Source organism: Haliotis rubra, unplaced genomic scaffold (genome assembly GCF_003918875.1).
Source record: "Haliotis rubra isolate DU_JTF1 unplaced genomic scaffold, ASM391887v1 Scf83, whole genome shotgun sequence".
Classification (NCBI taxonomy): Eukaryota; Metazoa; Mollusca; class Gastropoda; order Lepetellida; family Haliotidae; genus Haliotis; species Haliotis rubra.
Window position 1 is genome coordinate 1,159,072 of NW_025767557.1, and position 17,497 is coordinate 1,176,568.

Below are 17,497 nucleotides of genomic sequence, written 5' to 3' on the forward strand. Positions count from 1 at the left end.
ATCATATCTATATGTATCGTTAAAATACTTCTTACAGCTCTTTTCGTTTGTACATATCATTTAACAGACTTTGGGGGAAATTAGCCAATTAGCGGAATGAGCAAATTTAAGAGACGGAAGAGAGTTTCCATAAAGTTTCATAAGCAATCATTTCTGAATACTGTACATGCACGAAATCATGAACATCTGTACAATAGTTACTAGTAAACAGTGTTCGCGAGGAGGAGGGAATATATTGTACAAGTCAAATTAGCGAACTCTGTGGAACATAGTTTTGTAATATTGATCCGTCAGATTAGGAAATGTCATCCATCCACTGGCATACGATGACATGTGTCAACCAAGTCAGCGCGCCTGACCACCCGATCCCGATCCCGATCCCGACAAGAAAGGGTTGCTGAAGACCAATTCTAACCCAAATGTTCACGGGTATATCATCTCAAGGTCATAATGGAGACTACTTCATCTTAATGATTCATGAGAGTCACATTAGTTAACCTGGGTTCACGAGCTGCGATTTACTAAGTTCCAAGCGAACGTTTCGAAAAATAGGATTAATGTTTATTTGACTGTGGTTTTCAATGTTTCCTTATTTATGGGCTATTTTAGCATATATTTTTTCTCGCTTGAATTAAAAATTGCTAAACGTGACGATTATTCACTATTAAATATCTCCACACGAATGGTTCACGTCATGCTGTTGGTGTTGTTTTATTAACTGATGGTGGCACTGTAGAAATTGAATATTTTATTTTGTGTTTAACGATATTACAAGTACACTATGTCTTTTTAGGTTGCAGTGTCGATATTTGTTTTCATTTTTGCGACAACAGTTTCCCTTTTTACGTCTTTCAAAATGCATGCAAATACTACGCCTACAACATAGATACAACTAGTCTCCCACAACATGGGGAACTCTGAAGATCTGGAACTGGAAGGAGATTGTGATTAAATGGTAAGTCTGTCCAGATAAAGCATGTCTGCGGTCCTGATGGCAGTTAAATCCCATCGTCAAGCTGTTCCTTTAAGCTGTTTTATTCCACACCTATTAGGAACGAGGGTCCGTATATTTTTTTAATGGGATCGGTAGTAAAAAACGTGTCCGTCGGAAGAAGGTTAACAAGAACATAAAGCAATCCCGATGCGAATGTGACTGGTGTCATGATTACAAATGTGGCAACTGCTGAGGTCATGATGAAAGCACGAAGGGGGATTACCAATAGCTTGGGGGCGAATGTTCTTGGCCTGTAAGATTCTAGAGTGGCCCTAAGATGTGCTTATCTCCTATCGGTTTGAAAGTAAGTTTATGAACAAGTCAAAGACTAACAATATCGGTGATTCTTCTCCGTGATGTTGGTCCTCAGTTGCCCCTCTGTGATACTGGTCCTCGATTGCCCATCCGTGATGTTGGTCCTCGGTTACCCCTCCGTGATGCTGGTCCTCGGTTGCCCCTCGGTCCTCGGTTGCCCCTCCGTGATGCTGGTCCTCCGTGATGTTTCCTCGGTTGCCCCTCCGTGATGCTGGTCCTCGGTTTACCCCTCCGTGATGCTGGTCCTCGGTTGCCCCTCCGTGATGCTGGTCCTCGTGATGCTGGTCCTCGGTTGCCCCTTCCGTGATGCTGGTCCTCGATTGCCCTCCCTCCGTGATGCTGGTCGTTTACCCCTCCGTGATGCTGGTCCTCGTTTGCCCCTCATTGTGATGCTGGTCCTCGTTTACCTCTCCGTGATGATGCTGGTCCTCGTTTGCCCTCCGTGATGCTGGTCCTCGTTTACCCTCCGTGATGCTGGTCCTCGGTTGCCCTCCGTCCGTGATGCTGGTCCTCGTTTGCCCCTCTCCGTGATGCTGGTCCTCGTTTACCCTCCGTGATGCTGGTCCTCCCCTCGTGATGCTGGTTTTACCCCTGGTCCTGGGTTCCCTCCGTGATGCTGGTCCTCGGTTGCCCCTCCGTGATGCTGGTCCTCGGTTGCCCCTCCGTGATGCTGGTCCTCGTTTACCCCTCCGTGATGCTGGTCCTCGTTTACCCCTCCGTGATGCTGGTCCTCGGTTACCCCTCCGTGATGCTGGTCCTCGGTTGCCCCTCCGTGATGCTGGTCCTCGTTTACCCCTCCGTGATGCTGGTCCTCGGTTGCCCGTTTACCCATCCGTGATGCTGGTCCTCGGTTATGATGCTGGTCCTCGTTTACCCCTCCCGTGATGCTGGTCCTCAGCCCTCCGGTCCTCGGCTGGTCCTCCCTCCGTGTGCTGGTGCCCTCCGTGATCCTCGTTTACCCCTCCGTGATGCTGGTCCTCGGTTGCCCCTCTCCGTGATGCTGGTCCTCGGTTGCCCCTCTCCGTGATGCTGGTCCATGATGCTGGTCCCCCTCCGTGATGCTGGTCCTCGGTTGCCCTTCCGTGATGCTGGTCCTCCCCCTCCGTGATGCTGATCCTCGGTTGCCCTCCGTGATGCTGGTCCTCGGTTGCCCCTCTATGATGCTGGTCCTCGTTTACCCTTCCGTGATGCTGGTCCTCGGTTGCCCCTCCGTGATGCTGGTCCTCGGTTGCCCCGTGATGCTGGTCCCGTGATACTGATGCTGGTCCTCGTTTACCCTCCGTGATGCTGGTCCTCGGTTTACCCTCCGTGATGCTGGTCCTCGGTTGATGCCCCTCCGTGATGCTGGTGATGCTGGTCCTCGGTTGCCCCTCCGTGATGCTGGTCCTCGGGTCCCCTCTGTGATGCTGGTCCTCGGTTTACCCCGCCCTGGTCCATGATGCTGGTCCTCGTTTGCCCTCCTGTGATGCTGGTCCTCGGTTGCCCTCCGTGATGCTGGTCCATGATGCTGGTCCACCCCCATGCCCCCTCCCCCGCATGCTGATCCTGATGCTGGTCCTCGTTCCTCGGTTGCCCTCCGTGATGCTGGTCCTCGGTCCCTCCGTGATGCTGGTCCTCGGTTTGCCCTCCGTGATGCTGGTCCTCGGTTGCCCCTCAGTGATGCTGGTCCTCGGTTGCCCCTCCGTGATGCTGGTCCTCGGTTGCCCTCGGTTGCCCCTCCGTGATGCTGGTCCTCGGTTGCCCTCCGTGATGCTGGTCCTCGGTTGCCCCTCCGTGATGCTGGTCCTCTCGTTTACCCTCCGTGATGCTGGTCCTCGGTTACCTCGGTTGCTGGTCCGTGATGCTGGTCCTCGTTTGCCCTCCGTGATGCTGGTCCTCGGTTGCCCTCCCTCCATGATGCTGGTCCTCGACCTCGTGATGCTGCCCCTCTGTGATGATTGGACCTCGATTGCCCCTCTGTGATGTTGGACCTCGATTGCCCTCCGTGATACTGGTCCTCGGTTGCCCTCCGTGATGCTATAACCATTCAACGAGAAAGGACTTTATTTTGTTTGTTTGTAATTTAACGCCGCATTCAGATATATTACAGATTTATGACAGCTGTCTGTAAATAATCGAGAGTGTACCAGGCAATCCAGTGATTGACATCATGAGTATTGATCTACGCCATTGGGACAGGATGACATGTGTCAACCAAGTCAGCGAGCCTGACCACCGATCCCGTTAGCTGCCTCCGACATCGCAGAAAGAAAACTACGACAGTCCAATTCCGTGAAAAGTATTGTCTATATCGCGCGATACGGAAGAGGTGGTGGTGGTGGTGGAATTGGGTTTAACGTCGTGCTTGAGAATATTTCGCTCATATGACGACGTGCATGCGTGTGTATGTGGATGTGCGGCTGCTTGTACTAGCCCAGATTTAAGCTGGTTTTATAGTGCTAGCTCACTGAGATACCATGCCGCAGTGAAGCATGAATACCCCACTCAGACACATTATACTGACTCCGAGCCGACCAGTCCTTGTTGTACCCATTAATGCCGAGCGCCAGGCAGGGACCAACAAGTACCTTATTTTAACGTATTTTGGTATGACGCGGTCGGGGATCGAACCCGCGACCTTCCGCACTCCGAGCGGACGCTCTAACCACTACACCACGGAGGCGGTCTGATACGGAAGAGGATGTGCATTGCCACAAGAAGAAATGTTGCGCACTTTAGCAGTTTCCCTTGGTTAGGTTTTGAAAGAATCTTTCAATTTAGCATATCGGTCTTGTCGTAAGAGGCGACTAATCAACGTATCGTCATATAGATGGAAACTTTCACTGTGCGGACCTTACCAAACTACATGCTGTATATTTGTAAACATTGAGTAAAAGAGATGAGTAAACCCAATATTAACTATAATGTTGCTTTGCTGCACAATGGAACTTATAATGATGAGTGAGTGAGTTAAGATTTAAAGTCACATCGGCAATATTTCAGCCATATAATGATGACTATATAATGATGAATATGTGTGTGAGTAAGTAAGGCTTTAGCAATATTCCAGCAATATCATGGCGGGGGACAACAGAAATGGGCTTTCCACATTTTACCCATGTGGGGAATCGAACCCGGGTGTGACGAGCGGACGCTTAACCACAAGGCTACTCCAAAGCCCCTGTGACTTATGCACTCCTAACACGGATACTGAGATACACAAAGAGGTCGGCCAGTTACTCTTGAGGATAGAATTCGAAATATGCGTCTAACTGTCGGCCGTACATTCCCTCTCGGTCCCGTACTTTCAAATTTGTAAGGACCCTTATGATCTGTACTACAATTAACTACAAGATTCACAATAAACTACATTCTCTGACAAATGAACGTGTTTGTTTTATATGGAGAGTTCAGTCAGGTACTGCAGCTTCTTGAGTCAGTGGGGCCTGATTTGAACAGTGTTGATAATTTTTTCAAAAACTGTAATGGGGCGGGGATTGGGGAAGGGAGAAAGGGGGTAAATATAGGGAGGTTACTGACGGGATTTGTCACCTCACAAGTGTAACTTCATGTGAAGTAAACCGCCGGCTAACTCACGATGAGTGATGCTTTGTAATTGTGACGATATTTTATGTCCGCTTAGTCTGATTTTGTCTCATCAGTTATCAAGAGCCCATAATACATCCAGACTTGTTATGTTGCAGTTTACAACGAGAACCTGTCTGGGTAATAGTCAAATGTCCTAAATTAATATGTGCAGTCTCTAAAACAGTCTATATTACAGAATATTACATCAACTTTGGACAAGCTTGTTATACCAAAGTTGACCATTAATATAATATTATTTTTAAAACTGTTTAATAGATAAGATGTCACATTGAAATGATTTTATTGCAAAAAAAATCAGAAGTGATTAATAATATTTAGATAAGATATAAATAGTACGGTTAATGGTATTGATTATTACGTTATTACCCTATTGTTTGTTTGTGCGTTTTTCAACGCCGCACTCAGCAATATTCCAGCTAACGGGGGACCAGACAATCCAATGGCAACATGAGCATCGATCTATGCAACTGGGATACGATGGCATGTGTCAACCAAGCCAGGGAGCCTGAATTCTCCATCCCTTTAGTTGCCCTTGATGACAGGCGTGTGTTGCTATGCTGATATATTATATCTCGAATCTTCAAGGCGATAGTATAAGTAGTAGTTTTATTTGCAGTGAATAATCTCTAAATTTGAATGTATGATGGGAGAGAGGGGCTGACAACACCTCTTGCTGAAACGGGGAGGGGGATGAGGGGGGAAAAATAGTTGGGAAACCTGGCAACATATAACATATATAATAATAATGTCAAGCTTATGGTTACTAATAGAGGTTGATGGAGACGATACACACTGAGGACCTACACCAGGGGGGAAAGATCGGTTGTAAAGGTAGACGGAGAGTGAGACCTGTTGAAAAAAGAACGAGGGTGAGTTCAGGTGAAAGGACTGACCTGGGTGGGGTAGGTTGAAAGGATGGACCTGGGTGAAGTCGGTTGAAAGGATGGACCTGGATGAGTCAGTTGAAAAGGTAGACCAAGGTTGAATTCTGTTGAGAATATGGACAAAAGGGGCCAGATTTGTGCGTCAGCATCAAAGAGATAAACCAATGTATGAATGCAAACCAAGTGTACTAAAGTCTTACTTATATTCCGTATATTTCTTAAGATAGGCTATAATCAGTGTTAATTTGTGATTCAAACTCACGTTTGAAGCTCTACAGAGCGATTGCATCATATTCAAACCACTGAGCGACCTTAGGAGGAAAAGTTAGGGAAAACCGGCATAGCAGTTTAATAATGTGACCATTATTTCATGTTTCAATGCCTTAACATGGCTCTAAATTTGTCATGATATTACGAGAACAATCACGTGTATTTATAGCTTAAACGTATAGGAACATTTGCTGTGTCTCCGAGAAGTCAATGATGGCGATATGCGCATCTGTCTAGTGTTGCTTTCAACCGAAGGCTTTTCCGACATTTAATCTCTTTTTTGTTATTCATGGATAGAGTTTTTGTACTAATCTATTGAAAAACTGAATCTAACCCTTTTTCCCTTAGGACGTAAAGCTATTTCTATACTTAAATCAGTCAAGTCGCATCACCGTAAGGCGTTGAGGATGCCGATATCAATAGGGAAGACAATATGTTGCGTCACGTGATGTCACGTGATATCGACGCCATCTTGGACTCAGGCTGAAGCTCACAATAAAAACGAACGATCGTTTCAGACAAAACATCACAAGTCGTATTCACACACTGTACAAAGGTATTATTTACTGAAATAATTACAAGTCGTCGCGGGCGAGGTCGCACATCATGTGAGTTGTTTACAACGATGAAAAGAAACACGGAACGGGATCGGTATTCGATTTACCAGAGTTGGGAGGCTTGCCCGTGGGTTAAGAGGCTGATGAGACACACGAGATGTATGGAATAAACTCCAGTCCTCTGTTGACGTTTCGCAATGTTGATGCACGATAACAATGAACAAATTGGATTGCGGTTTTGCAATTAGTCAGTTAACATGGGAACTGTTGATTAAACTCGATTCAAATCAGCACGTCATTTTTCGGACAAAATTCTTTCAAAAAATTAATTACCTTGATATTTTCAAATTCAAGTGTTCATAATGACAACATTTTTCATGTTTGAGTTGCCCAGTGGATACGTACATTGTCTCCTGTATTTTATGGGGGAAAGTGAAAAACAAGTTCATTAATATTTTTATCGTCAGTATTTTGGAAAGGTGAAGTGTAATGAACTTTCAGCAAATCTTCCAGCCATCTCAAAACCGGAACATATAAAAAGGTTATCGCAATATGACTGAAATTTGCCGATGTAACATTTAATTGGAACTCGTCAATAATGGCTTTCACTAAATGTACCCATGTGTAGGCTCGAACCGACGAGCCAACGAGTTAATTACTGGGCCATCCACACGTCTCAGAACGTTGGAGAATCGATGAGAGATTGCAGATGGTCGACCTTCCCCTAATATTGTATTACAATCTATGTAAGGTTAAGCCAGAGTAAGTGAGTGAATAGTTTTACGCCGCTTTTAGTAATATTCCAGCAATGTAACGGCGGGGGACACCAGAAATGGGCTTCATACATTGTACCCATGTGGGGAATCGAACCCGGGTCTTCAACGTGTGGAGTGGATGCTTTAACCACTAGGCTACCCCACCGCCCCCAACATACAATTATGGATAATCTGTACAGCATTAAGAGAGATTAACTCAAGGGATGTGAAATGCACTCTTGCTCAGTTGTAGTTGGATCAAGGTCACAACATTCAAGACCTCAGTAAAGCTTACAAAAGAGATTTTATGGTAGAAATGGGGAAGAAATTTCAAAATTTGACGCAGCAGCGACACAAATTATGTCCGATGTAATGTCTTTGTTTGATTTGTACCATACGTTTATGATTTGGTTAAAGTAAACAGTTGACTAACCTTTGCATGTGTTTATGACGGGTGCCATCTGAGGAGCAGGAACACCTAGGATCGTCACTATTTGATAGTGATTCATAAACACATGCTCGTGATATAGTGGGGATTGAACAATCGAATCTGCTTTAGGTAAACTGTCTTATGGATGTGGAAAGGGCAGTGTCGCTTTTATTCAGAAAAGAAAGATGTTGGCATTTTAATTTTAACCGACTCATATGTTAGTTAAATAATGGGCATCTACAAAGCGTCTGTATCCATTTACACTCTCCAAAAACAGAAACACATAAGCCATTTTTTATATTGCGTTAGTTTAATATTAATAGTTCATGAAATGTTAATGGTAAAAAGGTGAACATTCGCGTCTATGGACAAAGTGTTCGCCAACACAACAACAGCCTCGGGTATACAGTTTCACTGCGTTGTTTTCCAATGTTTGTAATCCCCAAAGTAGTTACAATTGTATCATCCTGTAGTATGGTATTCCCCATTACATATTACAGTGTGACTGATGATGTTATTCAAAAGCAAGTGTTTAGTTGAACGCTCATTTTAGCAATATTCCAGCAATATCACGACGGGGGGATACTAGAAATGGGCTTTAGACATTGTTCCCATGTGGGGAATCGAACCTGAGTCTTCGGTCTATTCAAACGTATTAGTGAAATGCACAATATATAGACGTCACAATTTGATCCCATTTGTACAGAATTTAACTCTCAGATGTGGTCTGTTTCTGACTAAGAATCTCACAAAATTCAAAATGCTACTTTCATGGATATATACACTCTTCAAAAAAAGAAGAGTAAGCAATTTTTGAAGAATTTATTGCGTTACTTTAAGTGCACTTATTTCATGTTATATCAATGGTGAAAAGGTGAAGTTTCACACGTCTATCGACAAAGAGTTTGCCAACACAACAACAGCCTTTATTTTCGTGATTCTGTTTACTCCACAAGATGGCGTCAAAGTCAGTACTTTGTATGGCCACCATTGGCAGCAATTGCTGCTCGGCACCGTCTCGGCACAGACTGGATAAGTCGACGAAGTCCCTCCTGCGGAATTCTTCCCCACTCATCCTGCAATGCGATGGCCAGTGTCTGAGGCGTGTTTGGACGTTGACGTACACGTCGATGGCAAGACGATGACGCAAGTGAGCAATCCGGATGTAGCGGTCCTGGGCTTGGGTGGTAACTCTTGGACGGCTACTTCTAGGGCGAAATTGCAATTGGTCTGCTGGAAACGGTCCCAACGACATATATGGTGCTCTGATGACTGCGACTCCCGAGCTGCATGTTTCGATTGGCGGCACTCAGTCGTGGTATGATGATTTCCTCTTACCCATGCAAAGTGAAGCGAATGAGAAAATTAAACAAAGCGTTCGCCTTTTCATAGTGATCAATACCGTATGCTTTTTCCCTTACTTGGACGTGCATTTTGCTTGCATGATTTCTTGGTGACGTTTTGGCGAATATTTCTTCAAAGGCTTCTAAAACAAGGGGGTGGGGAGAGTTAAATTGCCGCGTTTTGGCGCTGAAGCTGCTTAGAATTACACAAAGATGACGTTTTGGAAAGAAATAGTATATTTCTGCAGGTACATGAATCCAATATTCTCAAAATCACCTGTGCGTTTTGTTTTTGAAGAGTGCACTTGTGCATGCTCAAAGCGCTGAGTCTTTACTACCCCGGTTAACCGAGCTGAAAGTAAGGCGCTAGAAGGTTAACAGTCATAAAACATATCCCACCGGGTACCTCTTCACAGCTCGGCGGACAGCAACAATTTTGAGCAAACCTTGGGTGAGACCACATGTGGCACGTATGCTTCATTGTGGGTCAGGACTGAAGTCCAAGAAACTCTCAGGGGTCAAGCTGCAAAACACGGTCACCCATCCAAGAGCTCTCTGTGACCAACGTTGCTTGAATTCAACTGATTTGTGACTCTCGGCTCTGTGCATGAGCGCCACCAGCGAGATAAACTTTGATACTTCACTTGGCATTTGTTTCACATGTCCATGAACGACTGAACAAACCAGACACCCGTGAGTCTTCAACCCCTAGGAATGTAAGACGATAAACCATTCCGGCGTTTCCAATCCGTTTGAGGAAAAAAGAAGTCGCCGAGGTGTCTGTTACGACATTAACGGCAACACTAATCAGTTCTTTGTCTTACTGAATGCCGATATCTACGTGATTCACAACACCGTACATAGCCAGCAGTTTCTGTATTATCATGTGTGTGATTTATGCATTATTGTCACATTGGTGTAAAAAAAAATAGACTCATGATAATATAATCATGTCAAATACAGCTTAGGTAAACAATTCATATTAACTGAAAGATTAATGATATTCTGAAAAAATAATGAATTTTTGTTTTCATTTCAAGTGAAAATAACAGGATCTTATACTTTCCTTGTTTATACAAACAATGTAAGAACGGGTTGCTCTGTCGTCATTGTTCAGAGTTGTGTTCCTTAGTTTACCCAGGAAGCTGTTACTGTACTTCCTGTTCTGTCCGCCCGGAGAGTGGAAGGTCGCGGGTTCGATCCCCGACCGCGTCATACCAAAAGACGGTAAAATATGGTACTTGTTGGTCCCTGCCTGGCACTCGGCATTAATGGGTACAACAAGGACTGGTCGGCTCGGAGTCAGTATTATGTGTCTGAGTGGGGTATTCATGCTTCACTGCGGCATGGTATCTCAGTGGGCTAGCACTATAAAACCAGCTTCAGTCTGGGCTAGTACAAGCAGCCGCATATACTCATACACGCGCATGCACGTCATCATATGAGCGAAATATTCTCAAGCACGACGTAAAACCCAATTTCACCTCACCTCACCTCACGTCCTGTTCTAGTTTTGCGTTGATTATGACATTATGTTTATCGACGAGATCGTAGTTTCAACAAGGTGGTAAACGTATGGTGGCTCATTAGGCTCATCGCTTTTAAGGCGAGAAAGCGATTACCCTAATCAGCCACCATATAAACGTCCAACGTGACCTTCATTTTATTGAAATATTTTTCAAAGGACCGTTATCCACAATTCATTTGGGCAGTCACCGTTTCGCATTTTCACAAACAAAACGTTGCTGATAAAACAAGTAATGTGTATACTTACACTTTGTTCCCGGCTGATGTATTGGCAAGTAAAAATCGGCCTTGACGTAAAGTATATTTTGCTATTCTGTACTTGCTCCAGATTTGTATTCAACTTGTGTTTACGAACACAATAGAAAATAATGAAAAGGAGATTAGTTATCTTTTCCTGAAGAAAAGAAAAAAACTATCAAAACAACTAATTTATTCTCTCCATCAATCACACCTGTTTTTTAAAGTATAATAATTAGAACCTGATGGAAATGTATCTTAAGAACTTCAAAACATATCGAATTATGACGAATAGTGACAGAAAGAATGAAACTTACACTTATTTCATATGATCGACCTTAAATTTGGGGGCAAAACCCATACCCTGGAAATGTTTCGTTTCAATGTTGCTCTTAGTGTGCTTGAGTGTCAAAATTTAATTTACACAATTTATGCAAAATTGGTCACGTTTTCACAAATCGGGTATGCAACAATGTAACGCACGAAAATCTGTTGCATAACATAATGTAATATAAGAAAATCTGTTGCATAACATAATGTAATAACAAGAAAATGTATCTTACCTGACACAAAAATGTCGTTTTCTGATTGGCTGAGCCCTCCTACTTAACTTTCGGGAGATAAATACGTTGTTCACTGGTCACTCTGGGGCCTCTGTGTTTGTTTATGTCTCCCTCTTGACCTGTGAACAACTTGTATAATTATTCACACCCACATGGGGCGGTTGGGTAGCCTAATAATTAAAGTGTCACGCTGACGACCAAGATTCGACATAGGTACAATGTTTGAAGACCATATCTAGTGTCCCCCGCCGTGATATTGCTGGAATGTTGCTAAAAGCGGCGTAAAACCATACTCAGTCAGTCACGCCCACGCATCTGCAAATATTATGTGTCAAGCTGTCTCGGAAGTCGGTTGTAAACGAACACCGGTGTTAGAATAAATCCTGAAAGTCATGACGCTTCCAGATTATTGTTTTCCATATATGTAATCTCCGATTAACATAACTACATCTATACACACAATTTAAATTATTTTGTTTTGTTTGTTTGTTTGTTGTTTACGTTGCACTCAGCAATATTACATATTTATGGGCCAGTTTGTAATAATCGAGTCTGGACCAGACAATCCAGTGATTAACAGCATGAGCATCGATCCAATCAACTGGGATACGATGACATGTGTCAATCAAGTCAGCAGGCCCGACCTCCCGATCCCGTCAGTCGCCTCTAATGACAAGCATGGGTTGCTGAAGACCACTTCTAACCCGTATCTCCACGGATCATGCATGTAAAAAGTAAACATACACAGCATAAAATATAATGTATAACACTTCAACATCAATAATGAGACAAATGACAGTAAATGGTTTTCTTTCCGAAGAGTTTTCATTTCAAATAACACCAGTCTGATTTAGAGGACTTCTTCGTCCACAGGGATTAATGGAAAAGACGAAAAGAATGCTTCCAATGAAGCATGTTCTTGGGAAAGCATCAGCCATGCAAGGATGGTATTGCATGAGCTTTTAGTATGCGAGTGAGGAGAGTGAGTGAGTGAGTTGGGTTTTACGCCGCTTATAGCAATATTCCAGCAATATCACGGCGGGGACACCATAAATGGGCTTCACACATTGTACCCATGTAGGGAATCGAACCCGGGTCTCCTGCGTGACCATTAACCATTAGGCTACCCCACTGCCCTTTAAGTATGCGAATGTATCATTATTTTCTTGGATGCCTAAAGTGTGACAACTGTTGATTTCAAATAATCATGACATTTACTCAATACATCACTGTGATACATCGCTGAAGAATATTATCAATGGCGTCGGATGCTTCGGTTCTGTGTGAAGCATTAGTTGCAATTGGTAGATATGGCAACCTGTGTCAAATGCTTTTTTATCAGATTTTATTGAGCATCTCGATTGTCATTTAGAAAGTGTAACATATGTTATATTTGGGATTACACTTTCTTAGCATAGTACAGATTCTAGTACTTTTGTTGGCTTGAGTCCCATTTGGGATTCGAACACACACCCTCAGAGTCAGGCACCAAACAATAACAACGAATGATAGCATGTTATTAAGACAAGGTGACGGATGAAGTTAAGTACACATAATAAAAAAGGTTTTTAAAACCTGTCATATATAGAACTATTTCCGTTATGCTTATTTGAAAGAACCACTTCCCTGCGTCGATGTATTGGGTAAATCCTTACTAAAAGGACAGCTGCATTTGCCTTTATAGTATTAAGGGAGATGATCGTCTCATCGGAGCATGTTGCAAAATACATGCTCAGCTCGAAAGTTGGTTTGTTTGTTGCTTAACGCCGCACTTGACAGTATTCCAGCTAATGGCTGTATTCCTGTATTCCAGCTCGAAAGGCTAAATGTCAAACATCTGTTTCAAAGGGGCGGTTGGGTAGGCTAGAAGACTCGGGTTCAATTCCATATATGGGTACAATATCTGAAGCCCATTTCTGGTGTCTCCCGTCGTGGTATTGCTGGAATAATGCTAAAAACGACGTAAAACTAACTCACTCACTCACTCACGCACTCAGCCTAGTGTTAGATCATTTGCTATTTTCCCTGAAAACCCCACGAAACGAGTCTATTTTTTGTTTGTACTATTCCAAAAACGGGCGTAACTCTCAACTGATTAATATACAATTACCCGTCGTCGAAGAATGCACATGTGCAGCCTAAAGAGGTAGTTTGTAGAGGCACCTAAGTCTTTTATCGTATTCTCGATATGTGCTTAGATTCGGTTGTACGACCCTCTGGGAGAAAGTTTGCAAGTACCAGTATGTTCAAGGCAGTCAAATGTATCATAGTCAAATGTAATGATTTTACGGCACTTGATGGACATTTTGTCACAGTGACGAGAGTATTCCATAGCTGTGGTGATCTGTTCTCCACACGTGCCCTTTGCGACCTAACATCCACGTGCCCTTTGCGACCTAACATCCACGTGCTCTTTGCGACCTAATCTGAACGTGCTCCCTGCGACCTATTCTCTACAGGTGTTCTTTACGACCTATTCTCCACACGAGTTTAATTCGGCTATTATTCCACACGTGCTCAGTTCGGCATATTCTCCACACATATTCTTCACACGTGCTTAATTAAGCTATTTCTCCACAAGCGCTCAATTCAGCTGTCTTCTCTTACAACAAGTATTGGTAGTTTGGAACCTTCACCGATACTCGGAATCATTTCATTTGGAGTCCATGATCTCTCTCTATCATCTTCAATTCAAAACACTGACGTATGTGTGAGATCGGAGTCAAGTACTATGAAATGTCATTAAATGAAGGACGTATATTTATATTAAAGTAATGTTATTGTCATATAAGTTCACGTTAATCGATGGTAATATAGCTGTTGTGTTCGATAACAAACCGGATTAACTGAAAATATATTGAGAATAAATATTTAGAATTTCAGTATTAGCTCTGAGTTGAAGAGAAAAGAGAAGTGAAGTTTTGCGATCAAAATATTTAATCCAGGAATATTGTCCACGATACGTCGAAGCTCTTTTCCGTTTTGAGCTGTAAGGGGTGATCTGGAGTTCTCTCCCTTGATCCACACGTCATCTCTACGTCATCAGATCAAATTGGCTGCGACGATGATGAGTGCCACCACGTACCCTCCTTTGAGACACATCCCGGAGTTACCTAGAAGGGCCATCCAGTTGAAGGTATCATGGTCGTCGTCGCCAACACCTCCATCATCAACGCCCTCAGTGGTGTTATCACCTTTTTGCCCTGATGCGAAGGCATAAACAACAGATTATTTATAGGAAATATCTTGATTGAATGAAGGTCGACCACGTGTCGGTTATACCCGGTACCCTGCTTTTATTTATCAATGTTGAGAAGTACAGAATAACCATCCAGGATCCAGATTGAAATTGATCGTCAGTAACCCATGCTTGTCGTAAGAGGCGACTGGCGGAATCGGGTGGTCAGGCTCGCTGGCTTGGTTGACACATGTCATCGTAACCCAAATGCTTGGATCGATGCTCATGCTGTTGTCACTGGATTGTCGAGACTCGATTATTTACAGACCGCTGCCATATAGCTGGAATATTGCTGAGCGCGGAATTAAGCAACAAACAAACAAAATAGCCAAACTGAAATTGCCTTAAAATGGGCAATATTGAATACACTTATCACCTCACTCACTTCCCAAACCAACTGAATTTAATTATTGTGAGTGAGTGAGTGAGTGAGTGAATGAGTTAAAATGCTACATTGCATCGGCAACATAATTCTTTTGAGAGAGTGAATTTAGTTTTACGCCGCACTCAGCAATATTCCAGCTATATGGCGGCGGTCTGTAAATAATTGAGTTTGGACCAGACAATCCAGTGATCAACAGCATGAGCATCGATCTGCGCAATTGGGAACTGATGACATGTGTCAACCAAGTCAGCGAGCATGACCACCCGATCCCGTTAGTCGCCTCTTACAACAAGCCTTTTGTGGCAAGCATGGGTTGCTGAAGACCTATTCTACCCCGGATCTTCACGGGTCTGTTGTTAGTGAATACACGTTGTTTAGAACATTCGGAGATTTAATTTCACTTCATCTAGTATTTGCTTGACTGTTAACAAAAGAGTCACCTGTGGTTATAGGAGTTGTGGCTGTTGCAGACTGGATCGGCGTGGTAGTAGCAGCAGGAGTAGCAGCAGCAGCAGCAGCAGCAGTAGCAGAGCAGTAGTTGTTGTAGTAGTAGTAGTAGTAGAAGCAGTTGTTGTAGTTTGGGCAATGTAGCCATCACACTGTTCAAAAGCTACAAAGATTTACATATATTAAATTTTCATTAAGTACCAATCGTAAATGGGGTCATACATGTACATATTTACAGCAACATGTACATATCTAAAACTCACCTTCAACTTTCTCCGAAACCCATTAATTCTAAATCCGTCGTATATTCAAACAAATTTAGCACATGAAGTGATTGAGTTTAGTTTAATGTCGGTTCTAGCAATATTCCCGCTATAGTGAAAACGTGGTTAAGTGTTCCAATAAAACTTCACTTACATAGAGTTGCCTGACACTGATTCATGCAGTTTTCCCTCTTCTTGTTCATAGCTGTGTTGAATTCTGCAGAGCCGTCAAGTGAACAGATTTCCGCCGTCTGTCGATAGCAGCTGTTGTAGGACTCCCAGTCTCTGAAAATATACAAGGCAACTTGAAGTTACAGCTGGACCCCTTCAGTCTTACCTTAGATTGTAGCTTGAATGTCTGTGAGGGTGCAGTATTGCACTGTATTGACGCCATTACGTCATTCTCGTCTGTCCCATCTTAATGAAACTACCCTTGTGAACATCACTAGTGGAAACATTACGTTTAACTTTTTTTCGACGGATAAATGTTTCAGTTCGAATCACAATTAAACAGTGACTATGTCCACAGTCCCACAATGCATCCGTGGAATGTCGCGTGACTAGTCAACTTCATCTAGATTTACTGTTCTCACCACACGTTGGTAATACAAATGCGACGTTCACATTGGCCCATATGGTTTACGATAATCACAGATGTGATTAAATAATATAGAGAAGATGCTTAACCCGAACGTAAACAAGTCTTCAAACTGTTTATCATTCGTTTTCACGGCAACGTGCGTCTTAACATAGGGGGACAGACACATCACTGGAAGAGCCCGTCAGTTAGCCCTGAACGAGGATTGTTAATTTAGGTCACCGACACCGTCACTTTACTGTTAGCTCTACCCGCATGTATAATGTAATAAATAACCTTTTTCCCTGGATTATTATTACGACAATAATAGTTCAGGGTAAAAGTGTTCTTTATTACACTATACATGGGGGTAGAGCGAACTGTATTTCTTAAGCATGTTCTCATATTATGAATAAAAGCATAAACAATTGTTAATGCGATATTTACAAACATAAACCCTTGTTGTAAGGAAGATCCTTACAAGCATGGACAACTGTTAATGTCATATTTACAGGGAAACACACTTGTTGCAGAGAAGATCCCTTACAAGCATGGACAATTGTTAATACGATATTTACAAGCAAAATTACATGTTGTAAACAAGATCCTTACAAGCATAAAACATTGAAATCAAAATGTTACACGAATGAGCATCATCATTTGACTTTAATGTGATACACGTATTTATTACAACTGGTCTAAAATGTTACCTTATAGTTATATTTATCACATGTATGATATTTAACTAGATTAAAAAATGCTCTAAACATGACATCAGCGATAGATTAGCAGATACAGTTGTCGTGAATATCTTTACAAGTTCTGTACAAGTGTCATAAATTATGTCTGAATTTACAGCCAAATATATTTTGTAAAGGTAGTGTTTCCTTCCAGTGTATATAGGATTTGATTTCAAGAAATTGAAGACACATTAAGAAGAACTCCTAGTGAATGGCAGTAAGGTTATAGAGAAGCACTAGTCTAGTATATGCTAGTTACTATAACATACTCGCATGGCATCAGGGAATTGGGTCCTGTAAACGAGGCTGGTTGACATGCGATCACCGCTGGACATATACCCAGGATGTAGTCGTTCGCTTCTTGGACACCATCGCCTTTTCCTG